Source organism: Macaca nemestrina, chromosome 15 (genome assembly GCF_043159975.1).
Source record: "Macaca nemestrina isolate mMacNem1 chromosome 15, mMacNem.hap1, whole genome shotgun sequence".
NCBI lineage: Eukaryota > Metazoa > Chordata > Mammalia > Primates > Cercopithecidae > Macaca > Macaca nemestrina.
Genome location: NC_092139.1, coordinates 24,131,072 through 24,144,222, shown reverse-complemented (window position 1 = coordinate 24,144,222; position 13,151 = coordinate 24,131,072). Strand labels below are relative to the sequence as shown.

The window sequence follows — 13,151 nt, the reverse complement described above, 5'->3', positions numbered from 1 at the left end:
ACGTCAGGATTCAAACTCTGCCTGTCTGCCTCCAAGCACCAGGCATCCTGCCTCTCAAGCCTGCAGTGCTCCCAGGTTAAACTCCCTGGTGCCTCTTGGACAAAGCCCAAACTCTCTAGTCTGGCTGTCAAGGCCTGTCTTAGTCTGGCCTCTACCCTGCAATGGCTCCCACACACACTGCTCTCCCACAGGGGAGCAGGCATACTCCAACTGTCCAGAACCGCTAGAGCTTCCCGAAACTCCCGCACGTTTCACCCTCCTGTGCCTTGGTGCATTCAGTTCCCCCAGCCCGGAACACCCTTCCCAGTGGAGGAATCTCCAGTGGATTGGGCAATGGGGTCTTGAGTCAGCCCTACAGGGATCTGAATCCCACCACTGTCCCTGGGTCCTTTTTGTCACCTTGGGCACGTCATCCCCTCTCTCTGAACACTGATTTCCTCAACCGTAAAACTGGAGCCACCAGGCCTACTTCATACTGTTTTCACGGAAATTCCCTGAGAAGAGATATGAGGCGTGACAGGCGTGGAGTGAGAACTCAGTGGATATTCCCTGTGCTGACCCCATGTGGTCACCATCTCTCCACATTCATTCATCTTTCAGCTCAAACATCCCCTCCCCTGAGATGCCTTCTGTGAGTGCCTTGACCAGGCAGGCTGAGCGCTGGCCCCTGGGCCGTGAGCCCCAGCACAGGGCCAGCTGTGTGATGTGTATTGAAAGGAAAGAAAAGGGAGGGAGAGGAAAGAATTAAGTGGGTCAGAAGAAGGCAGCTGGGGGTTGATAAATGAAATTGGACAATGGAGAATAATAGTGGAAAATGACTTGGGCTTTAATTATTTGGTAATTAGGTCCAAAGTGGCTGGAAACAGGAAGGCGGGTGACTGTGTTCAGCCAGATTGCCCAGGTAACTGGCTGTGTAGGCAGGCTCATCACTTCTCAGGATCCCCATGGAGTGGACTCCATGCCCCACTTACCTCCTCCTCGCAAGGCATCTCAGACTCAATTAGGGTCCCCCACACCCCAGACTGGACTGAATGGAAAGCCTCAGAAGCAGGGCGGGGCTCAACTCCCATCTTGTGGGCTGCTGGTGATTTAGGGGGAGCTTCCCAAAATGGTTTTCTGTCCTCTCCATTCCTACCCAATTCCTATCCCACCCCACACTCCCCCCACCTCCATCCTCCGCATCCCCATCACCCCTTCCTCCATCCCCTCCCTCCTCCTCCTCTGGGTCTCCATCTCTTCCCAGAGAGCCCTGGTAATAACCGCCTCCAAACCGGCCCAACCGGTCCCAGAGGACCCAATGGCCTGGCCTGGCCCTGCCCTAGAGGCAGGTAAGGAGGTGGGGCAGCGACTCCTGGGGTGTCTGAAAGCACCAATTACCTCTGCAGTCTGCTGGCCTGCCCAGCCAGCCCAGCATGGGGCCCTGGGGGTGGGGGTGGGGGTGGGGGGCAGGGCAGGCTGTTCTGGACAAGGGGACTGCACTTCAGACCCTACCACAGTCCAGGGACAGGACATCCCAAAGTGTTCCTCCCTCTTCGGTAAGCTGACAGGTCTAAAGAATTCTGCCAAGCCTGACACATTGACTCACGTTTAATTACACATAGAACCAATCATCTGGTTGAAATGAGTGAAGTTTCATAAAAGGAAATGTAAAATCCAGGGAAAAAAATAGCAACTTTTTTTCCTGACAGATACATTGTTTGAAGCTTTGACATGACCTGTCTTAGAAAACCCCTTTCAGAGCCAGGGATTCCAGACTGTTTTATCTACCTGGTGCTTCGTGCCCCTTAGCCAGTGATAGGGGTTGTTGGGGGGAAGGCGGGGGAGGGGAGCAGAGTCTGGGAAGGGAGGCTGGTTGGAACAGCATGAAATGTGTGTATGCGATTGTGAGTGTGAATGTAAAGGGATGCATGTCTGAAACTGTATGAGTAAGTAAATGTAACCCAGATGCCTTTTGTTCAAATCCCAGCTCCACTTCTTCTTAGCTGTGTGACCCTGGGCAAGTTACTTAACCTCTCTGTGTCTTGATTTCCCCACCTGTAAAATGAGTAGACGTAAAATGGGTAAAGGAAGAGTAACCTGGCTCCTAGCATGGCTATAAGGATTGAATGATTTAATGAATGCATAGCGCTTAGCAGAAGGCAGGTGGTAGACATGACTGAAGTGTTCAACATCATTACTATCATTAGTATCTGTATTAATAGAATTCATATTAATAATATTATCATGACCATGATTATTACTTAGAAACATGCCTGACCCCATAAACACTCATTCCAAGTTCACTAGCAGCACTAATTGTATTCATGTACATGTGTGTGGTATGATTGGAGAAGGACCCCGTGGATGAACAAATGGATCTTTCTGGATAAATGGTAGCTCTCTACTATAGCTTTCATTACAATTCTATAGGTTGGATATTTGGCACAGGTCTTACTGGGTTAAATTCACGGTGTCATTGGTGCAACATTCAGTTCTGGAGGCTGTAGGGGAGAATTCATTTCCTTGCCGTTTCCAGCTTATAGAGACCGCCTGTGTTCCTTGGTTCGTGCCTCCCTTCCTCCATCTTCAAAGCCAGCACTGTTGCATTTCTCTAACCTGGCTTCCCTGGCCACATCTCCCTTTGACCACACCTGGGACAGTTCTCCACTTTTGAGAACCAGGTTGATGACATTTGTTCCACCCAAATAAACCATGCAATCTTTCGCATCTCAAAGTCATTGACTTTCATCATATCCGCAAAGTCCTTGTTTGCCACAATAAGGCAACACATTCACAGGTTCCAGGGATTAGGATGTGGATGTCTTTGGAAGGCCATTATTCTGCCTGTAGCCCAGGGGGATGATGGAAACAGGCCCTCGTGGCTCTCAATTTGTTGTGGTGGAATCGCATCAGTGAGCGTCTCTTCTGGGGCTCTGGGCGCTGAAAGAGGCTGGAGACAGCTGGACCCATGATGGACAAGCTACAGCCCCACTAAGGGTCCCAGGCCCCCCACCTGGCCAGGTTTGGGCAACTTCTCCCAGATCCAAAAGGGCAGCAAGGTGTGGACCAGGCTCTGCCACTGACCCGCCGTGTGTCTGTGCAGAAGCGGCTCCCTGTCTAAGCCTCCAAGATTCCTTGTCTGTAAACCTTCTGAGGACCACGGGCAACAACACACGAGGCTCCTAGGACAGCGGGGCACGTAGCAGGGGCTCAGTAAGTGTTTCAGTCTGCCCTCTCCACAACCTGGAGGTCAGATGCACAATTGCCACAGCAGTCAGGTGTGTGGCAGGGAAGCCCGAACTGGTATCGGGGACTGTGACTAGGTTCTGGTGGGGGACTGTATTGTGGGTAGGAAAGAGAGTGGATGTGGGAGCAGAAGAGTGGAAATCAGTGTGTAAGAGAGGGCGTCCCAGCATGCAGAACCCAGCCCCGTGCCCCTTCCTGAGGGCCCAGAGCCTCCAAGCCAGGTTCACCTGAAAGTTAAAGCCAGCGCACACAGCTCCCCTCAGTTCTGCGAGCCTGACCACGGTGCACTGCCTAAGCAAGGCATGTCTTTGAAGTCTCCTGTTTTACACTTCCTAATCCAGAGATGCCCACTGCTGTCGTATTATAAAGGGCAACGTTTCACATTGCAAATTCTCAGAACACCGAGCAGCTACGAAAAAGCATTAGGTCAGACTTTGTACAGACAAGATGTCCCAAACACATTGTTAAGCAAAAGAAAAAAGTGAGTGTCATAGCACCAAGTATGGGTGGACCCATTTTTTTTAAAGTATCCATCTTGCCAAGTTTTAAAATGCAAATGTTTTCAAGTCACGAGGTAGCAAGTGGACAGATGTGAGGCTCCAGGGAGAAGTGAGGCCTGTGTCAAACTGCACAGCCTCAGCTCCGTGTAAAAACATTCAAATTCCGGTTTTCAAAGCAGGCAATTGGCTTTTAACCTCCATTGTCTTTGAAAAGAGAGTGAAAAAAATGTGGTATGTGTGGGTATGCAGGTGCCGCGTGTTTGTGTGTATGCATGTGGGGTGTGTGTGTGCATGTGGGGTGTGTGTGTGCATATCCGGTATGTATGTGCATCTGTGGTGTATATGTGTGCATATATGTGTGTATATGTGTGGTGTGTGTGGCATATGTATGTGGTGCATGTGTATAGTGTGTATGTGCATGTGGCGTGTGTGGTGTGTGTGTGCATGTGTGGTGTGTCATTGTGTGTGTGCATGTGTTTAGTGTGTGTATGCGGTACATTTGCATGTGTGTGGTGTGTGTAATAGTGTGTGCATATGGTGTGTGTGCAAATACGTGTGCTTGAGGGGGATGGTGTATGTGAGAGTGTATGTGGTATACGTGGATTGTATCCATGGTATCTGTTTCCATGCTGTGTGTGTGCATGTGGGCATGTGGGGGGTGTATGTGTGCATGTGTGTGGTGTGTGTGGTGTACACATGGTGTGTGTGCATATATGTGTGTGTGAGGGGGATGGTGTATGTGAGAGTGTGTGTGGTGTATGTGGATTATATACATGATGTCTGTTTCTGTGGTGTGTGTGTGCATGGGGGGGGTGTATATGTGCATGTGTGTGGTATGTGTAATTGTGTGTAGTGTGTGCACATGGTGTGTGTGTGCATATATGTGTATGTGAGGGGGATGATGTATGTGAGAGTGTGTGTGGTGTATGTGGATTGTATACACAGTGTCTGTTTCTGTGGTGTGTGTGTGCATGTGGGGGTGTATATGTGCATGTGTGTGGTGTATGTAATAGTGTGTGTGTGGTGTGTGTGTGCATATATGTGTGTGTGAGGGGGATGGTGTATGTGAGAGTGTGTGTGGTGTATGTGGATTGTATCCATGGTGTCTGTTTCTGTGCTGTGTGTGTGCATGTGGGGGGTATATATGTGCATGTGTGTGGTGTGTGTAATAGTGTGTGTGGTGTGTGTGCACATGGTGTATGTGCACATACAAGTTCATGATGGCTTTGTAGTGGAAGCAAAGAGTTTCAGGACTCTGAGTCTTTTTTTTTTCTGTTTACATTGTACATTTTCTTAATTTTTTAAAACAAGGTTATACAAGTATCCCAAAAGTCTTAGTGCAAATTTAAGCTTAAAAAACTATTCCTTAATCAGAAAAAAACAAAGACAAAAAAGGAAATATATGACAAAAGTTTGTGTAAAAACGTTACACCAGGAAAATCAGCAATGTTTGTCTTACAGTTTCAATACCACTGGGTATTCCTGATACTGACTGGAGTCAAGGCTGGTGGGAAATCTGTGCTCCCGCTAGCCCCAGGGACACAGCAGGTCTGCCTGGAGAGTTGCTGCTCGGGCCCCAGAGAAAGTCAGCAGCATCTAAAGCCAAAGCACGGGATGTTTTCTGGAGTCCTGCACACATGCACAAGCAACACACACAGAGCTCTGTGCACAAATCCCCCTTTCAGTGCACATTATTTGTTCTCCGCAAGCCCCAGTCTAGGCCATGGCAGATCCGGCTTCCACAGCTGACTGCCCCTGACCAGCTGACTGACCCTGGACATGGCATTGTTACTTTCTGACCCTTGACTTTCCCCTCTGCAACATGAAGTCAGATAAAAGATAATGCATGCAAAGTGCCTGTTGCGGGACCTGATACATGGTAGGTGCTCACTAAATAGGGTTTATGAAGAAGAGGAAGGCCACAGCCTATCCCCACTCCCTGGGCTCCAGCCAGATAGAAGTACGTCATAGGAGGCCTGCTGGCTGCCTGGAGAGAACAGAGTCCACTGACCTTATCAGGTCGGCCTCACTCTGCCCCACGCAGGGCTGACTTCTGTCCTCTAGCCACCTGGATATGTGGTCCCAGATGATTCAGTACATGTGTAACATGATCCAGTGGACCCAAGGCTCAGAGTCATCACTGCCTACCTATGAGGGAAGAAAGATAATTCCCTTTTGCAGAGGTTATTTAACTTCTATTTTTGCATCTTCTTTCCTTCATTGATTCATTTGATGTTTAAATGAGATGTGCATGAGAAGTAGGCACCGCATGAGGCTTGGGCCAGGAGGAGGCGGCAGTAAACCAGACCTACAATATCCATGCTGCCACAGAGACAGGACCAGCTTCACGGGCATGCGACCTGCATAGTCACACAGAACTCTCCAGTTAGAAAGGGCAATGCCCGGTTTAATGCTCTGCTTTTGCCACCTTGAATGTCTTAATAATTTTTAAACAAAAATTTTATTTTGTTTCCATTTTGCACTGGGCCCTGCACATATGTAAGTGGTGGTGTTAGAAGTTAAGAGGTTGTAAATCCAAATTAGCAGTGCCCAGGAGATGAATATATCAACAAGGGAATCAGAGCAAGCCTTGGAAACGTGGGGGTTTAACAATGGTGGAGGTGGGGAGTAGCTGACCCAATGTGAAGCTTTAGTCCTCGCCTTCCTAAGGGAATAACATTTTGGTAGTAGCCTGAAGGGCAAGTAGAAATTGGTAAAGAGGTGGAAATGAAGTTTCTTAACTACAAAATGGAAACAGTGATCTCCTGACCCACAGGACCAGCCATAACAAAACTTGATTCAATTCATTCCATTCATCCATTCATTCATTCCAACAACATACAGCACCTATTCTGCTGCAAGTGCTGACCAGGCACCCCCATACATCCCTGCCCTGTGAAACGTGTGTTCTAGCACAGACAATTATTATCTATTCATCTATTCCTGGGATTTGTGCAGGAAAGAGATGTACATGGTGCTAAGGGAGCACATGATGGGGGCTGGGCTGGGTTAGGGGGCAGAGTTCTCAGCCCTGCCCAGGACTGGGCACAGAGGAGGCTCTGGGAGATTGCAGGCTGGCAGAGCCTGGTTCTGCAGAGCAGTCAGCTGTGGACACAGGCCCAGCAGGGAGCTATGGGCCCTGCTGATTTGCGGAGGCACCATGCCAGCAGCCACCTGGCTGTGTCCTGGTTCCAGGATCAGTGGGTAGACCTTAGGAGGAGCTGGCCCAAGGCAGGAGAGGGCAAAAGAGAAATAAATGTTTAATTAAAGAGAGGCAGCTTTTGGAGGGAGGGAGTAAAGCGGGCTAGCCTTACTGTCTAGCTGCTGTGTCCCTGCTACTTCATCGCATGTGTCAGATCACCTTCATGGCCCTCTACAGCATGTGCCTCTAGGTTACAATAGAGGAAACTAAGTCTCAGACAGGCTAAGCAATCTCCCAAGTTCATGTATGATGTTGGAACCAGAATCTAGTCTTCTGATTCCCAGAGTAAATTCTGCCACTTCTACCCGTGTGCCCTCTGACCAAAAATCTGCCCAGGTATTTGACAAGCCACCCCAGAAATTTCTTTCCAGCCCAGAACCAGCAATGCTTACATCTCTGCTGAGCAGTGAGTTTGCTTTACCTTGAGAAAACCATGGGTCTTAACGGTTGATCTTTTTCCCCTCTTCCCATTGGCCACTAGGAGGCTCAGCATCAACTCTTGGCCCATTTCAACACAGATTTTTTTGTCATCATGTCACCTCTAGTTCAATCTGACTCATCTACCTTGCTTTTATTTTCTGCCTTTTGTTTTTATTTTCTGTTTGGGGGGTCTTTTTAAACTAATTTTAAATGTGCTTTGGCCCACTCTATTACAGAGCTTCATTAAGCCATCTCCAACCTCTTCTGCATTCTCTACATGTCTGCTTTGCCCCTCCCTCTCTGCAGAGAGCCTTTCTGTGGCTCCTTATGCACAAGGCCTGGGTGAGGCTTCCTGGCTTCCTGTTCTCACCCTTTCCCATTCAAGCTCCCACCACGCTCTGACCAGTACCCGGAATCCAAACACCAATTTCCCAGGAATTATGAGGCTTTTGGCCCAATTTGCTCCAAACAACTGTGGCCATGGGCTGGGTCATACAGCAGAAATATGGCAGCAACATTCCATTCCTGCAGGGGGATACCCAGGCTCCTTTCCCTGGCACTCAAGGTCCCTTAGGACTTGTGTACAGCCTCTGCTTCTCAGTTCCAGCTATCTAGCACCTCATTCCCCAGCCACACGGGGCCCACTTCCTGTTCTGGAAACTCCCTCCATTGCCACCTGTAAGCTTTCCACCCAGGCTGATTCCTCCAGTGAGAGCCCTGTCCTCCAGCTCCATCTGTCTTAGTTGATGACAAACACAAAGGCTGCCTCCTCTCCTAAGCCTGCTCCATCCACCCCACCAGCTCTTATCCTCCTCTTGGCTCCCACTCCAAGTCCTTTATCCACCCTCCTGACCCTACACCCTGAGTTTCCATAAAGGTTCAAACAGATGCCAGACTCCAGGGAGACAGAGACTCTGGAGCCAGCACCATATGCCTTGTGGTGAGACAGATCTCAGTTCAAATCCTAGCTCAGCCACTTAGCAGGAGGACTTGGCCAACCTCCCAGGCTCTGGAAGCCCCCACTCACAGTCACATGGAGTTACGGTTGGGTTGAACGAGAAATCAGCAGTCAGGAGTGCAGAAGGGCTGAGCATGGACTGGGTGCCGAGTGCTTGGTGAGTGAATGAGTGGATTTGTGCCTGAAGCTGAGCATGTTCTTAGTAACTTACATATACGCTTCACTTTCAAACTCTTTGGTAGTGGCCCATATACCTGTCCATGACCCTCTTGGATCCCAGGGACACCAGGAAGGGCCTGGTGAGCACACACCCTGGAGAGAGGGACAGGCCTCAACAGACCTTGGGCTCAGGCCTGGCCCATCCTCAACCTCACCCTCAGAGGAACCCACACTTGTCCCTGCTTTTTGGAAAGCATGTCTGAGCCTCTTTGTCCCCTTCAAGCTTCTCGCCATCTCCTGTCCCATGGAACTCCCCTAGGATGGGGAGGATGTAGGAGAGGAAGGTAGAGAGAGGGCGGTATTTGCTGATGAGCACCCCCTCTGTGCCAGGCACTGTGTTTATGCTTTATGTGCATTTTCTCATTCACCCTTCATTTCTCATTTACCACTTTACCAGATTACCATGATTCTATGCATGTTACATATGCAGGAAGTGAGGCTTAGAGAGATTACCTGGACTCCCCTGGCCATTCAGGGGATGGAGCCAGAATTTCAGGCCAGGACTGTCAATCTGCAGAAGCCAGAGTCTTGCTAATATGCCAAAGTGAGGACCCCACCCCGCCGCCAGTAAGAACCTCCTGCCTGGGTCCAAGGAAGGTTAGCCTCTGCTCTCCTAAGGGCTGGATGAATACCCTTTACAAGGAGGCAAGAGTGGACAACAGTGAGCAGTGAGCGCTGAGGGCCCAGGCGGCTGGACCAGCTGAGCTCTTGCACCTCTCCTGGCAGGGGATGGAGCCAAGTATCATTACCAGAAGGCAGAATGTGGGTCAGGAGCTGTCTCCTCACTCACCATTCAGAGTGCCTTGAGAAGAACAGCTGTTGCTGACTGCACTTTGTGCAAAGAGGGCCTAAAGCAGCAGGGCAGGACTTGAACTCAAGGCTACATGCTATCCTAGATGACACTTGGGAACTTCACTGGGCCCTTCTCTAAGATCTAAGCATGGACCAAGTGCCTTAGAGATCTCCTCACCAGCAGATTGTCCTCTAGAGGAGTAAGTGGGCACCAATCATGGCTGGCAAGGTCATGATTATGGCAGAGAAGAAGAAAGAAGAAAGAAGAAAGAAGAAGGAGAAGGAGAAGAAGAAGAAGAGGAAGAGGAAGAGGAAGGAGAAGGTAGGTGGTGGCAATGATGGTGATCATGACGGCAATAATAGCAGAGCCCCATGTATCCACCAGACACTGTTCTAAGCACTTTATGACATAATAATCCTATGGAGTAGGCACAAGTATTATCCCCATTTTACAGATGAAGAGACTGAGACATGGATGGTTAAGTAATTTGTCCGAGTTCACACAAATAGAGTGTATTAGAGATAACACTCAAGTTTCAGAGTCTGCACTTTTCTTCACAATGCCTATGTTATATTTACAACACAATGAAAATGGCAATCACTATTTGAGCATTTACTATGCATGAGAAACTGTGCTAAGCACTTTATTTGCATTATCTCATTTAATTCTCACAAGAGCTTTAACACCTGACAGTAGTATAGTTGCATTCACAGGATGTAAAATTTGAAACCATGAGAGGTAATATAATACGTGTGAGGTCTTGGGGCCAGTAAGTGCAGAGGTGATGGTCAAACCCAGGCAGCATGACTTCAGTCCCCCCATCTTAACCACTGAGGCACACTGCTTTTCTGTGGCTGCATATGCATGTTCACACACACTCTTCCATGAGCCCATTTGCACACACACATATGCATGCCAGGATGAACTTAACCCACACAGATTCACAGAAACACGGACACCAAAAGCTGGCTGTGCTGTCACTAAGTTAGGGATCCAAGCCCTGGGTCTCAGGGTTCCATAAAGTAGTTCCCAAGGCAGGAGGCAAGTCTGCACTGCAACTATGCAAATCTTCGTTCCCCAGTCAGGGCTCTGAGCAGCTGGAAAAAAAACTGTGGGGGTGTGGGGGTAAGAATATTTGCACTCAGGGCTGAAACTCCAGATTCCTTTCAACGTACATTCACAGCTGTAAATCCCACTTCCCAGGAGCTCCTGCTGGGGTTTGCACACCACCTTCCAAGGTCTTCCCTGCCAATTAATTTCAGTGCAAGTTGAACCAGAGATCTTGGCCAGAGGATAAAACCGGTTATACCTGCTTGACGATCTCCCCAGCTGCCATGCAGAGTCTGGGCTTTCTTCCTTCCAGGTTGCTTCTAGGAGTATTTCCTAAGCTCCTGCTCCTTCCTGTAAGTCCTGGCCATAGATACTTTGATACACTCAGATCCAGCCCCCTTACACCTCCTGGGGAGACACCACTGATAAGCCCAGCCATGCCCACCACAATCACAGCAGCCACCACACACCTAACATCATGGACAAGTTCTGTCTCCAAAGGTCCCTCCTGAAACCAGAAATGGACAAGATGTTCCCCATCTTACCAAGAGGCAACGAAGGAGGCTCAGAGAGATGAAGTGACTAGCTCAAGTCTCCACAGCCAGAAGAAGTTGGGTTTAAAACTACGTCTACCATACCTAAATCACCTGGTTCTGCAACCCTGAATTTCTTCCAGGCCCCCATTCTGGCTCCAGTGAGCATTTCAGAGGAAAGAAAATGTCTTCCTTTAGGAGCGATGCAAGAGAAGGTGACCTAAAGAGGGAAGGATTACAAGTGACAGAGAGCTTCATGGGGAATCAGCTCAGACAAATGTGTGGAGGCCATTGCACCCTAGGCAGCTTCTGAAGACTGGTTTGGCCAGAGCAAATGGAGGGGCAAGGGCTGAAGCTGCAGAGCCCTGAAGGTCAAGCTAAAAGATTGGAAATGTGCCCTGGTTACCATGGGCAGCCATCAGTGGTTTCTGAGGAGGACTAGGTGCCAATATCTCCAAAGAAAATTACTTTTTTTTTGAGACAGAGTCTCACTCTGTTGCCCAGGCTGGAGTGTAGTGGCACGATTTTGGCTCACTATAACCTCTGCCTCCTGCATTCAAGGGATTCTCCTGCCTCATCCTCCTGAGTACCTGGGATTACAGGCATGAGCCACCACACTGGGCTAATTTTTGCATCTTTAGTAAAGACGGGATTTTGTCATGTTGGCCAGGCTGGTCTCAAACTCCTGGCCTCAGGTGATCTGCCTGCTTCAGCCTCCCAAAGTGCTGGGATTACAGGCATGAGCCACTGTGCCAGGCCAAGAAAATTAATTTAAAGGCAATATCCCTAACAAAGCACAGATGGCTTAAGAAGTGGAAGCACAGTTGGCTGAGGTGGACACTCCTCTCAAGGTTAAATCTCCACTGAATAAAATCCCAGAAGCATTTTCCAGCCTGTTACAAATTCACCAACCTCAGCTATCATCCAAACCCCAGCCTCAGAAAAGGAGAAAGATTAAAAACATAGCCTCCAGATTCAGACTTCCCGGGTTTGAATTCTAGCACTGGCCTATACTAGCTGTGCATCCTTGGGCAAGTTGCTTAACCTTTCTGTGATTCCATTTCCTCTTGCAGAAAATAGGGATAGTAATATCCCCCTATCTCATTGGGTTATTATGAAGGTTATGTGAGTTAGTGGTAAAACGTTTAATAGTGCCAGGCATATGGCAAGTGTCTGTCAAATAAGGATCTTTGTGTTCACAGACCCTGATCTATCTATCAAATGAAAATAGATTGAGTATGACACAGTGTGTTCTTAATGATCCATTTCTAGGTCCTTCTGATCACCAATTCCTCTGCTACCCAAAAACAATTCCTTGGATAATATGCCTCAAAACATTTGGGCTCACAGGTCTATAATATGCAGAATAAATCTATTACGTATCAACAATTTCAGAGGGTTCAGCCTAATGCTTCCACTTTTTTGAGAGCTGGAGTTTTTGACCCGTTTTAGCATTCTCTCTTTTTTATTTTCTCTTTGCTCACGGCAACAGAGAAAGGAAGGTGAGTCCTCAAAAGAACACAAGAGAGCCAACCTTTTCAGAAACCTTGAGAAAAAGAAAGATCTTTGAGACATATGATATCTACAATCTAAATGATATGTAACTTTCCTGTTATACAAAAAATGTAAAAACCCAAGTTCACTCTGTTGACTTTGAAGAAGACAGAGCCTGGACAGGCTAACAGCCAGGCAAGTACGGATCCCCTTCAGAAGATTATGTGAGGGCCAGGGCAAACTCTTGCACTCAGCTTCGCCCTTCAATCTTCCCCAAATCACCTGAGAGTCCGAGCTCAGCATCTTGGACTGACAAAGCTATAGTTCTGTTTCTGTTTCATTGACGCAGGAAGAGGCTCTCTAAAAGCAGAACCCAGATGAAAGGTGGCTGTCAGGCTTGCAGGAGGACATTTCTCCTGGGCAACCAGGGCTGGGAAACCAAACATACCTGGGAGCAGCCACGTCCCCCTTATCCCCTTGTATTCCTCTAAAGACCTTTGGCTCTTTACCTCACACTGGAAGGGATCAGGTATAAATGTCACTAGGTCCATTTCACAGCTAGGTAAAGACAGGCAGTGGAATCTGACTCTCAGGCAATAAACAGAACTGAATTTTGAAGCATTGCTCTTTTCTGGGGCAAAGATCAATGACTTGTTGATTTTGCAAACAAGACAGTGACATGATCCATGTTTGAAAGAGGATACTGGTAGTCTTAGAGGAATAGGGTGGGGACTGGAGGTAAGTTACAAGACTCTGG

The 13,151-nt window shown here is 48.4% G+C and overlaps 2 long non-coding RNA genes across 10 annotated transcripts in view; both read right to left on the bottom strand.

Annotated features, from left to right (window-relative positions):
* The window catches only part of LOC105496355 (uncharacterized), a 382,416-nt gene that overhangs the window by 40,487 nt on the left and 328,778 nt on the right, over positions 1-13,151 (bottom strand). The window lies entirely within an intron of this gene.
* On the bottom strand, positions 1,494-9,889 carry LOC139358457 (uncharacterized). Its single transcript, XR_011613353.1, has 4 exons — positions 9,315-9,889; positions 8,978-9,035; positions 5,737-5,873; positions 1,494-3,222 (listed from the first exon to the last, which is right to left on the bottom strand). It is a non-coding gene; the product is annotated as an uncharacterized lncRNA (long non-coding RNA).